Source organism: Procambarus clarkii, chromosome 5, assembly GCF_040958095.1.
Source record: "Procambarus clarkii isolate CNS0578487 chromosome 5, FALCON_Pclarkii_2.0, whole genome shotgun sequence".
Classification (NCBI taxonomy): domain Eukaryota; kingdom Metazoa; phylum Arthropoda; class Malacostraca; order Decapoda; family Cambaridae; genus Procambarus; species Procambarus clarkii.
This window is the reverse complement of record NC_091154.1, coordinates 31,607,579-31,620,625: the sequence shown is the minus strand read 5'-3', so window position 1 is coordinate 31,620,625 and position 13,047 is coordinate 31,607,579. Positions and strand designations below refer to the sequence as shown.

The 13,047-nt window shown below is 44.7% G+C and overlaps 1 long non-coding RNA gene across 1 annotated transcript in view; it reads left to right on the top strand.

Moving 5' to 3' along the window:
- LOC138352440 (uncharacterized) overlaps positions 1–13,047 on the top strand; it is a 103,519-nt gene that overhangs the window by 36,424 nt on the left and 54,048 nt on the right. Inside the window, exon 2 of the long non-coding RNA XR_011222800.1 lies at positions 2,849–3,156. This is a non-coding gene — a long non-coding RNA (uncharacterized lncRNA). The remainder of the gene's footprint in view (positions 1–2,848; positions 3,157–13,047) is intronic.

Sequence of the window (13,047 nt, the reverse complement as noted above, 5' to 3'; positions counted from 1 at the left end):
CTCAGCCTACTATTCAAGGCCCGATTTGCCTAATAAGCCAAGTTTTCCTGAATTAATGTTTTTTCGTCTACCTAACCTACCTAACCTAACCTAACCTAGCTTTTTTTGGCTACCTAACCTAACCTTACCTATAAATATAGGTTAGGTTAGGTTAGGTAGGGTTGGTTAGGTTCGGTCATATATCTTCGTTAATTTTAACTCCAATAAATAAAAATTGACCTCATACATAGAGAAAAGGGCAGCTTTATCATTTCATAAGAAAAAAATTATAGTAAATATATTAATTCAGGAAAACTTGGCTTATTAGGCAAATCGGGCCTTGAATAGTAGGCTGAGAAGTGAGTTCTGGCTACTAGGTACGACATATATATATATATATATATATATATATATATATATATATATATATATATATATATATATATATATATATATATATATATATATATATATATTATAATAGGGGCCTCTGGAGGGCAAGTAAACTCATGTCAATACAGCCAAATATTGAATTTATTACTAGCGTTAATTGATCATATTATTCTATGCATTCTGTCTTTCATTTCCTGACGAAGTTGCTGAAAAAAAATCGTAAATATGATTTTGATATTGTATGTAATTTAATAAAGAAAAAGAACAAACAATCAAAGTTCGTTTTCTGTTGTTTTGATACTAAGGTTGGCAGGCCTGGCGCCGCCGCGAAGGGCTGGCGCTTTTAACGAAGGTCGGCTGGGGCTATTTTTACTGACGGCTATTTGCGGCAGCAAGGTGGGCCCAGGAAAAGATGTTTCGTTGGATTACACTCTTAGGGTGGGAAAATCATTCTGTGTGCTGGATAAAACTGCGAAAGCTGACTGTCGTGTACATTTGTGACTGTGTTTCATGTATTATGTGCCCCATACGCACCCCGTGCGTGGCGGTGGAAAGGTGACAAGGGCACATAATGGGCTCATGAACTGAACCCCAAAGTTCATTTGCCTAAGCAAGTAACAAACTCGTCTCTCGTGTGACTGGACATATGTCCAATAGGTTTGTGTTTTGTCTTGTTAAGTTGATTTGAATTGACTATATGTCTTGTTGAAAATGCCTTGTGCAGTTTTGTTAGCTGCCAACATGTGACTTTATATGTTTACCAGTGTTCTGTTTACGATATATTAGCTAAATAGTCTTCCAGACATGGCGCCTTCTTTTGATAATTACTAACATAGGATGTTTTATTTCGTTAAAGAGAAGATATAACTCTTTGCCCACTATTGACGAACGCTCCAGGGATCAGCTGTGGCTAGTTTTATTGTTTAGGCTACTGATTCCACTCCTACTATTCGCTGGAGCAATTTTGTACATTGTCGTGCTTCTAGGGAGCTTTCCGTGAGAATGTTTCAGGTATTCAGGTCTGGAACCCAGTCCCATCTATTTTTAAAATGTAGATTATCATATAGCTGATATTGATAGGTCTTCAGATCAGTTAGGAAATTGACATTCCAGCTTCACCGTTGTGGTATTTGAACGAATCCTCTTTTGACGTTACGTTATTTGCATACAGGCTTACGTTATAACCTAATATATAACGTAGTAGTAGCAGCATTAAAAGCTAACTAGCAAATATGGGTCAACAATAGTATGATGCTTTGTGAAGTCTCCTGCATGTCTGCCAGGTGCCAAGTTTTTAGTAACTTAATCTAACCTAGCATTACCTAACATACTCTAACCAAGCATAACCTCTCCTTACATAACCAAACCTAGTCAAGCTTATTTAACCTATCCATAACGTAGACTAAAATGGCGTAATCTAAATTAATCTAGCCAAAAAGCATTATGACCTAAACTTTCTAGGTCGTGCCAAATATATAAATATATCCCACGCTGCTCTATACTAACTCAGCCTATCCCTGCCTAACCTCAGCTACCTATAATAGGTTAACCCTAACCTATTACAATCTTATCTCATCTAACTTAACCTAACTTAACGTATCCCAACTTAGCCTAACTTTTCATAGACAAGCTTTCCTTAACTTAACCTAACTAATAACAGATCTGACCTAACCTAACTGATTCGAGCCAAACCCAAAGTTTGCCAGTGCAGACTACTTATCACACGACTTTATGACTAACCATCCTGTGTGTGTGATGGGGATTTGTAGCATCACGAAGTAGCTAGTTTTTTGACACGCTATATTCCCCTTCATTTAGTCTAGGGCAGCTGAACAAATGCAAATGTACCTAAATGTGCTAATAAAAAAATAAAAAAATTAAATCGAGCCAAATCTTGCCTAACCTAATATTGTGCAATATGATTTGTATATTGTATATTATTTAATAAAGAAAAAAAAATTGTCTCAGAAAGAAAAGATAAATCTTTTCAGAAAAGATAAATCCAGATAAATGTGTGTTTGAAATGTAGAATATTGGGTCCATGTGTTCTCAACCATGGGTAAAACCTTTATTGCATGTAGGGTTATATGTGTGTTTGAGGAAAGATATTTGATAATTAATTATGTTCAGGTTGAACGAAATACAATTTAACTAAATGTTGACATTTTGTAAATAATTAATATTGCCGTCTCTTTGGTCTGACTGGGCATTATTTTAGCTATGTGCACAGCCGTTTAGTTATGGTATATTTAATTTATATTTTGGTTCAGTGTGTCGCTTCCTGGGTGTTCATCAGAAGAAATTTGGTGGGGGTGGAACGTTAGTTCATTTACCAATTCATTCAACTATGCATCCAATAATAGTTTTGTTACATTCATATTTACTAAAGTTCGCACTACTGTTACACAAAGCCCAGAATTTTATAATGACACACCGTAATATGGTACTAATTGCCAAATCTTGTTTTTGTCAACAGGGAGTGTGGTAGGCGAGCCTAAACTGTTGCAAGGGAAGTAGCTGAGTCTTTTACTCTGACTGCAAAGGGAGTAGATGGTCCCTCTACTCTGGTTGCAAATGGAGTAGATGGTCCCTCTACTCTGACTGCAAATGGAGTAGATGGTCCCTCTACTCTGACTGCAAATGGAGTAGATGGTCCCTCTACTCTGACTGCAAAGGGAGTAGATGGTCCCTCTACTCTGGTTGCAAATGGAGTAGCTGGTTCCTCTACTCTGGCTGCAAAGGTAGTAATTGCTGACCTCTACTTAGCGGGCCCATCACCGAACTGTAAGTACCCTAACTTGAGATACTGTTTGCCTTCTTTGTATTGTATGTACACTGTATTTGATTATTTTGGTACACCATTCTTGGATAAATATATTTTATACTGGACTGTGTGTGTACTATGGTTTTATACACAAATAAAGCAAGCTTAGCTGGTCCTCCTGTGTTGGTCTTGCTGGTCCACCTCTGTTGGTCATGCTGGTCCACCTCTGTTAGTCATGCTGGCCCACCTCTGTTGGTCATGCTGGCCCACCTCTGTTGGTCATGCTGGCCCACCTCTGTTGGTCATGCTGGCCCACCTCTGTTGGTCATGCTGGCCCACCTATCGTACCCATTCTCATGGTATATATCTGGGATATCTTGTGTGAATGAGATTTCCCCAAATTATTTCCATCTAGTTGCACCTGCGTATCTACGTTTTAAAACTATTTAGGTCTGCGACTGCATAATGAACGCTGAACGCAAGAATGATTGGCAGCAATAATAAGTATGGGGACTGGTGATCAAGCACTGTTGGCTGTAATGAGAAGATTCTTAGTGGCTAGGCTAGGTTACTCTTGGTTAGAGTGGCTAGGTTACTATTGGTTAAATTTTAGCTCATCGCTAGATTACTAAGGGAGTAAGTTAGATGTTTTAAATAGATCTTTGCTTATTGCTAGGCTATAAATTCAAAGTTGTTCGACAAAAACGGTACACCAAGTGTCTATACGCGTACACTCATGGCCGTAGCCTAACAATAACAGAACCCATCCTCCTGAAATGATAATACTTACAGTACCTGTTTGGTGGAAAATACCAATATGTAGTTGATGGACCGCCAGTAATTCACTTTTTCTTCTTTTAATTTTATAAGAGTCCGTAAAAAAATAAAAGTAAAACCCACACTTAAGTATTTCTAAGCCAAGTATAACACATATATGTATCATAGTAGGCCTAGAAGAGTGTGTATTAGGCTTAGGATTGCTAGGAGAAGGTGAGGTTTCTGTGTTGCAGTTAAACAGTTTCTGCATTTGACCCATCTTAGGAGGACGGGCTGCGATAACATGCTATTCACAGAAGGATCATCCAACTGCTCTATGAACCACCTACATAACTAACACAATGGTAAGGTTATACCATATACTTTTTTTGGTCCGGAATGATCAACAGAGAGGGATAATTATAATTTCATATCAAATTTACTAACACAACGCCAGTAATAATACTTAAGTCGTGCTCACACACTTGATAATGGTCCACGACGGACCGAAACGTCGTCGATTCTCCGTCTTCTGACGTGTGGTTTGGTCACCAATAACATCAATAGAAGCTGAGCTAAACCTGTAAACCTAACCTGACATTTGAGCCATGCAGTAAACCACGACCCATCCTCCAAAAAGGATAGTCCATGCTGCAAATATTGGTCGAATGCACAAAAATTTAATTTTGTGCCAAAAAATGTTAGTTTTGTACTATTGGAATACTTCAATATAAGCCAAAAACGTACAACAGTATATATACAATGTAATGTAAAAGTCATTAAAAAAAACTTGAGTGCTTGTTAGAAAATAAGGTGGTTAATCTATGGAACTAATTACCGAGTATCACGACAGGTGTGGAATCAGTTGATTGTTTCTAGCGTAAGTTAGACATATTAATGATTTTGGGTGGATATAAATAAGAGCTACCTCCTATGCGTTAATAGGGATTTGTGCAGTTTCATTCATTCTTATGTTAATAGTTGCTGTAAGTAGTATCCCTATTGCATGACAGGTTGATAAATTATATCATTGTCATATATAGAAGTTACTTGGTAACACGAGTTAAAACACGAAAGTAGTAATAGTCACCTGGGTAATAGTATTATATATACAAAAACATGAATGTCACGCATACTAAGTTATCACAGATAAATACTTCACACTTATATATTCATTAAAATAATGCTTGTTTTTTTCTCTTTATTCTAAACAAAACAAGACACCAAATTAAAAGCAATTAGCATATATATATATATATATATATATATATATATATATATATATATATATATATATATATAACTGAAAACTCACACCCCAGAGTTTTCAGTTGCATATTGTCCTGGGGACCATTCAGGCTTGTTCGCATATATATATATATATATATATATATATATATATATATATATATATATATATATATATATATATATATATACATATATATATGTATATATATATATATATATATATATATATATATATATATATATATATATATATATATATATTATATTGTGACGGTAACGCGTTGGTGTTCGGCTGTTCAAAAGCTAGGGGTATGGCCTCGTCACATATAGAAAAAAAATAGAAAATCTGGAACTTCGTCTGTGGTAAGGTAAGGAGAAGACACACAAAACACAAGTAAATTTTAACAATGAAATTTTAATTACGTTAAAGAAAGCAAAACATGAATAAAATGGACATACAAATTCGTATAATAAAATCAATCAAAGTAATAAGAATAATCAAATGGCAAAATGAAAAGTTACGTTAAGACAAATGAACAAATAACAAGAGTATGGCAAACAAAGTAAGTAGGTGCCGGAATATTGGCTTCAAGCTATCACTTCTCTTAGTACACGTAAGCCTGGGGCTTAGTCTACCAACGAGACGTGTTAACTTGTCGAAAGCACGGGATATTCTGAAGACTGAGGTCGTGGCGGCCCCAGACATCAAGTAGTATGGTGGGTGGAGTGCAGTTGCAGCTAGACCCGTAGCCAATCGGGTCGATGAGCCGGCGACAAGACAGGTAGTTTGGCGGTTTGAGGTGGAGCAGGTGTTCCTGGCTGCATACGTTTTGCGCTCTGGCAAACCTTGCTGGTGTTGTCGTTGTTGGATTTTTCTTCCATACTTGTTTTATATAGATGTTTATATCGACGTCTTTTGGAGGGAAGAGCAGGCTCAATCTCTTGAAGGAGATTATCGTCACAATATAAAATTGCCTCTGATCCTGTAGGCCTTACCCAAAATATGATTTATAACAAAAATTTCTCTCACCTTAGAGAATATTGGACAGTAATAATTTCACACGACTCTGAGGCTGCGCTACGGGCTCACCATAGTCCGTGCTACTTGGAACTTTTTGTTCCAGGTAGCGAATCTTAAAAACAACAACAAACACTCTAAGGTTGATAAATATCTTTCACAGAAAACAGTTTTCGACGCATCACTTAAACGCTCACCGTTCCAGTGTCGAAAACTTCTTCCCTGCTAAAGTGATGCCATTATCTCCATAACTGACGGCATTTCTGATATATTCAGGCATTCGACATGCCTGAATATATCAGAATATAACGAATAAAATGAATATATCAGAATATAACTAAAAAATATCGTGTTCTTGTATTTCACTGATCTGAAGGATATTTTGTCACCCTTGGACAGTTTGAGATATAAATCCTATTGTTACAGCATGTATCCCCTTACTAATCACGCCCATCCACAGGATTCACATGTTACGACCAACAATACAGGGGCCCAGATTCACGAAGCAGTTACGCAAGTACTTACGAACTTGGACATCTTTCCTCAATTTTTGACGGCTTTGTTTACATTTATTAAACAGTTTACAATCATGAAAACTTCCCAATCAACTGTTGTTATTGTTATAAACAGCCTCCTGGTGCTTCGGAGCTCATTAACTGTTTAATAATTATAAATAAAGCAACCTAAGATTGAGAAAAGATGTACAGGTTCGTAAGAGTTTGCGTAAATTCTTCGTGAATCTGGCCCCAGGTTTGTTGTTGTTGTTTAAGATTCGCTACCTGGAACAAAAAGTTTCCAGGTAGCACGGGCTATGGCGAGCCCGTAGTTCTATATATAATTGGCCCCAAGTAACGACAGTATCGCTGGTAGTTCACCACCTTGCCACTGGCCTCAGTGGGGCTGCAGTTCATTTAGATTAATACAGTAACTCCAAGCACCATGCCAAAGTGCAGGAATGTGCAGCACTCCAGGAGGCGTGACTTTAAATGATCGTATTGAATAAAGCTTAACAGGCATCTGTATAGCCAGGTGGTGTGTGTCGACCGTGACGTTGTTAGGATGGTTGTTGGGCGCAGACCGTGACGTCAGGAGGTGGTTGGTATGTGTAGGCCGTGACGTCAGGGTGTTTAGAGGGGGTGTGTTAACTATGACGTCAGGAGGATGGAGGGTGTGCAGAATGACATCAGGAGGATGGAGGGTGTTCAGAATAACATCAGGAGGATGGAGGGTGTTCAGAATGACATCAGGAACGAGAAAGAGAGAGAGAGAGAGAGAGAGAGAGAGAGAGAGAGAGAGAGAGAGAGAGAGAGAGAGAGAGAGAGAGAGAGAGAGAGAGAGACTGAGACTGTTATTGGGAAGCGTGTGTATTAATTAATGTGTGTAGATGTTCTTGTATTGAATCTTGTACATGCCCATGGATATGCATGCTTGAAGTCATTCTCTGGTTCACGTTGGAATCGTTTTAGGGTCCTGCCCTCGGGGTCCATCCCAAGGTCCTGCTTGAAAAGTCCTTTTTTTCTAGTTTTATTTTGTTTTTCCAGCCCTGCTTGACGGATCCGCCAGGCTGTGGAGTATGATCCCGCTTGAGGGGTGGTAGCTTGTACGAACCTCCTTGTGATTCCATTCTAACGGGTCTTCTTTACGGGGGCCCCTTGTAGATTCCTATTTCAGGGGGGTCCCTGTGTAGCGAAGCTAAGACCTACCTTGATCATATGTTGATGGGGTTCTGGGAGTTTTTCTACTCCCCCAAGCCCCGGCCCGAGGCCAGGCATGACTTGTGAGAGCTTGGTCCAGCAGGCTGTTACTTGGAGAGGCCCGCAGGCCCACATACCCACCACAGCCCGGTTGGTCCGGTACAATATCCCGGTTGGATACTTGAAGAAAAATGTCCAGTTTTTCCTTAAAGACTCCTGTTTTCTCCATATTTGTTCCGGCAGTGTTTCGTATGCTACCTGGGCAGATGTTGAACAACCGTGGACCTCTGTTGTTCAGACAGTGTTCACTGATTGTGCCTATGGCACCTCTGCTCTTCACTGGTTCTATTCTGCATTTTCTTCCGCTTCCGTATTCCGTTACCTGTGTAGCGGAGGTAAAGACCTGTGTAGCGGAGGTAAGACTAGCGTCGTAGAGCCAACAATTTAGCTGCGAATAGAATATTAAGTCAATATAATGTTTTAAACAGAGACGATGTTGCCTAAGGAGAACAAGTCTGGCGTTAATGCTGTCTTAAGAACGCTTTAACTAAGCTTCCCGTATGCCTGGCCAGTCATGCCACCCTCAGAAATGCTGACTATTTAATAATAATAATAATAATAATAATAATAATAATAATATTGAATAATAATATTAATAATCATATTCATACATATTATTAGAATTGAAATGAGTAAAACTTTGATCTTGACATTATATTACGTCGTAACTTTGGCTGTGTACCGTCTCGTGGTTGATGACAGCTTTGGGGGGGGTGCCACCTGTCGTGGTTGATGAGAGCTGGTGGGTGCCACCTGTCGTGGTTGATGACAGCTGGGGGTGCCACCTGTCGTGGTTGATGAGAGCTGGGGGGTGCCACCTGTCGTGGTTGATGAGAGCTGGTGGGTGCCACCTGTCGTGGTTGATGACAGCTGGTGGTGCCACCTGTCGTGGTTGATGAGAGCTGGGGGTGCCACCTGTCGTGGTTGATGACAGGTGGGGGGGTGCCACCTGTCGTGGTTGATGACACCTGGGGGGGGTGCCACCTGTCGTGGTTGATGACAGCTGGTGGGGTGCCACCTGTCGTGGTTGATGACAGCTGGGGGGTGCCACCTGTCGTGGTTGATGAGAGCTGGTGGGTGCGACCTGTTGTGGTTGATGACAGCTGGGGGTGCCACCTGTCGTGGTTGATGACAGCTGGGGGGGTGCCACCTGTCGTGGTTGATGAGAGCTGGTGGGTGCCACCTGTCGTGGTTGATGACAGCTGGTGGTGCCACCTGTCGTGGTTGATGACAGCTGGGGGTGCCACCTGTCGTGGTTGATGACAGCTGGGGGGGTGCCACCTGTCGTGGTTGATGACACCTGGGGGGGGGGGTGCCACCTGTCGTGGTTGATGACAGCTGGTGGGGTGCCACCTGTCGTGGTTGATGACAGCTGGGTGGTGCCACCTGTCGTGGTTGATGACAGCTGGTGGGTGCCACCTGTCGTGGTTGATGACAGCTGGTGGGTGCCACCTGTCGTGGTTGATGACAGCTGGGGGGTGCCACCTGTCGTGGTTGATGACACCTGGGGGGGTGCCACCTGTCGTGGTTGATGACAGCTGGTGGGGTGCCACCTGTCGTGGTTGATGACAGCTGGTGGGTGCCACCTGTCGTGGTTGATGACAGCTGGGGGTGCCACCTGTCGTGGTTGATGACAGCTGGTGGGTGCCACCTGTCGTGGTTGATGACAGCTGGTGGGTGCCACCTGTCGTGGTTGATGACAGCTGGTGGTGCCACCTGTCGTGGTTGATGAGAGCTGGGGGTGCCACCTGTCGTGGTTGATGACAGCTGGGGGGTGCCACCTGTCGTGGTTGATGACACCTGGGGGGTGCCATTTGTCGTGGTTGATGACAGCTGGTGGGGTGCCACCTGTCGTGGTTGATGACAGCTGGGTGGTGCCACCTGTCGTGGTTGATGACAGCTGGTGGGTGCCACCTGTCGTGGTTGATGACAGCTGGTGGGTGCCACCTGTCGTGGTTGACGACAGCTGGGGTGCCACCTGTCGTGGTTGATGACAGCTGGGGGTGGTGCCACCTGTCGTGGTTGATGACAGCTGGGGGTGCCACCTGTCGTGGTTGATGACAGCTGGGGGTGGTGCCACCTGTCGTGGTTGATGACAGCTGGGGGTGCCACCTGTCGTGGTTTATGACAGCTGGGTGGTGCCACCTGTCGTGGTTGATGACAGCTGGGGGTGCCACCTGTCGTGGTTGATGACAGCTGGGGGGTGCCACCTGTCGTGGTTTATGACAGCTGGGTGGTGCCACCTGTCGTGGTTGATGACAGCTGGGGATGCCACCTGTCGTGGTTGATGACAGCTGGGTGGTGCCACCTGTCGTGGTTGATGACAGCTGGGGGTGCCACCTGTCGTGGTTGATGACAGCTGGGGGGTGCCACCTGTCGTGGTTTATGACAGCTGGGTGGTGCCACCTGTCGTGGTTGATGACAGCTGGGGATGCCACCTGTCGTGGTTGATGACAGCTGGGTGGTGCCACCTGTCGTGGTTGATGACAGCTGGGGGTGCCACCTGTCGTGGTTGATGACAGCTGGGGGTGCCACCTGTCGTGGTTTATGACAGCTGGGTGGTGCCACCTGTCGTGGTTGATGACAGCTGGGGGTGCCACCTGTCGTGGTTGATGACAGCTGGGGCTGGTGCCACCTGTCGTGGTTGATGACAGCTGGGGGTGGTGCCACCTGTCGTGGTTGATGACAGCTGGGGGGGTGCCACCTGTCGTGGTTGATGAGAGCTGGGGGTGCCACCTGTCGTGGTTGATGGCAGCTGGGGGGGTGCCACCTGTCGTGGTTGATGACAGCTGGGGGTGCCACCTGTCGTGGTTGATGACAGCTGGGGGTGCCACCTGTCGTGGTTGATGACAGCTGGGGGGTGCCACCTGTCGTGGTTGATGACAGCTGGGGGTGCCACCTGTCGTGGTTTATGACAGCTGGGTGGTGCCACCTGTCGTGGTTGATGACAGCTGGGGGTGCCACCTGTCGTGGTTGATGACAGCTGGGTGGTGCCACCTGTCGTGGTTGATGACAGCTGGGGGTGCCACCTGTCGTGGTTGATGACAGCTGGGGGGTGCCACCTGTCGTGGTTTATGACAGCTGGGTGGTGCCACCTGTCGTGGTTGATGACAGCTGGGGGTGCCACCTGTCGTGGTTGATGACAGCTGGGGGTGGTGCCACCTGTCGTGGTTGATGACAGCTGGGGGTGGTGCCACCTTTCATGGTTGATGACAGCTGGGGGGTGCCACCTGTCGTGGTTGATGACAGCTGGGGGTGCCACCTGTCGTGGTTGATGACAGCTGGGGTGGTGCCACCTGTCGTGGTTTATGACAGCTGGGTGGTGCCACCTGTCGTGGTTGATGACAGCTGGGGTGGTGCCACCTGTCGTGGTTGATGACAGCTGGGGGTGCCACCTGTCGTGGTTGATGACAGCTGGGGGGGTGCCACCTGTCGTGGTTGATGACAACTGGGGGTTGCCACCTGTCGTGGTTGATGACAGCTCGGGGTGCCACCTGTCGTGGTTGATGACAGCTGGGGGGTGCCACCTGCCGTGGTTGATGACAGCTGGGGGGGTGCCACCTGTCGTGGTTGATGACAGCTGGTGGGGTGCCACCTGTCGTGGAAACCTCGCATCGTGGTGACAGACAAGAGCGCTCTCACCCTAGGCGCTGGTTGCATCTTCATCCCGTTGAAGATGAGTTGCAAATCAAATTTGCAACAGAAGAGTTGCAAATCAACTCTTCCGTTGACTTGATCAGTTTTCCTGACCCGACAACTGATCCATCAGCCTCTCCTGCAGCTCTTCCGTCCCTTCTTCCTCCGGGGGTTAGGTTAAGTTAGGTTAGGTTAGGTTTGTGTGTGATCCATCTTCCTGTAAGGTCCAGGAGGCCTGGTCGACGACCGGGCCGCGGGGACACTAAGCCCCGAAAGCACCTCAAGATATGCTCAAGATAAGATAAGATAAGGTCATATGTGAAGCTCTCACAGCACAGCTTCTTCAAGCAGGTAGTCTGTCTGTAACTAATCTTGATTCTTGGTTTTGATTTTTCATTCCAGTCATCTTGTAGACTTGAGTGTCGTTCAGTTCTTCCCACGACAGCTTTCATCTCTAAGTAGTCAGGTGGTGACTTATTTTGAAACCAAAATGAAATTGTATTTATTTCTCCTTCTTCCAAGACCGTGCACTTTTGAGTGGGTAATTTTGTAATTGCAATAATCTCTGATATAATATACGAGGAGTAAGACACCGATATCTGGGCGTGGGGAACACCCAGCCAGTCTTACAGAATGACAGAGAAGGAGAGAGAGAGAGAGAGAGAGAGAGAGAGAGAGAGAGAGAGAGAGAGAGAGAGAGAGAGAGAGACAGAGACAGAGACAGAGACAGAGCCAGAGAGACAGAGACAGAGACAGAGAGATAGAGAGAGAGAGAGAGAGAGAGAGAGAGAGAGAGAGAGAGAGAGAGAGAGAGAGAGAGAGAGAGAGAGAGAGAGATGGGGGGGTGTTCTCCCAGAGTAGGTGGTAAGGTAGGGGGGGAAGGGGAAGGGGGGGGGGGGAGGGGGGATGAGCGGAGGGGGCAACGCCTTGCACAACACTTGCCGCCATCTTGTCTCTCTCTACCTCTGTCTTGACCTCTTCTCGTTTTCTTTTTCTAAGATGCATAGGAGCTGAATGCTTGCGACTCCACTCACTGGCTACGAAGTTCTTCCCCCCCTCCCACAGTTCTTATGGTTTACGGGCTAAATGGTCTATTCCACAGTTGTTTGCCCTAGAACACCATCCGCTACGGGCTTTACATCCATGTCCCCAGTTCTCCTGCCCTCCCCATGGCTATAGAACACCCCCCTCCCCCCTCACCTCCCCAGTGCCAATCTCTCACGTCTGTCAGTACAACAAGATCTTCTCCTCTTCCATTCTCGCTTTGTCTCCCTATTCTCTTCTTATCGTCTCTGTCCTCTTAACCATCTAGTTCTCTTTCTTTCTCTGTCTTATCTTACTACGTCTTCTCTAATGTGTGTTATTATCTTTTCCTTGTGGCTCTTAACGTTCTCCTTTTCTTCCTTTTTCTTTAATTCCTTCGTCGTACTATAGTTTATCTATTGAATTTTCCCTTGAAAACCATCCCAGTGGTGGGTACAGCGTCGGGCTTTATC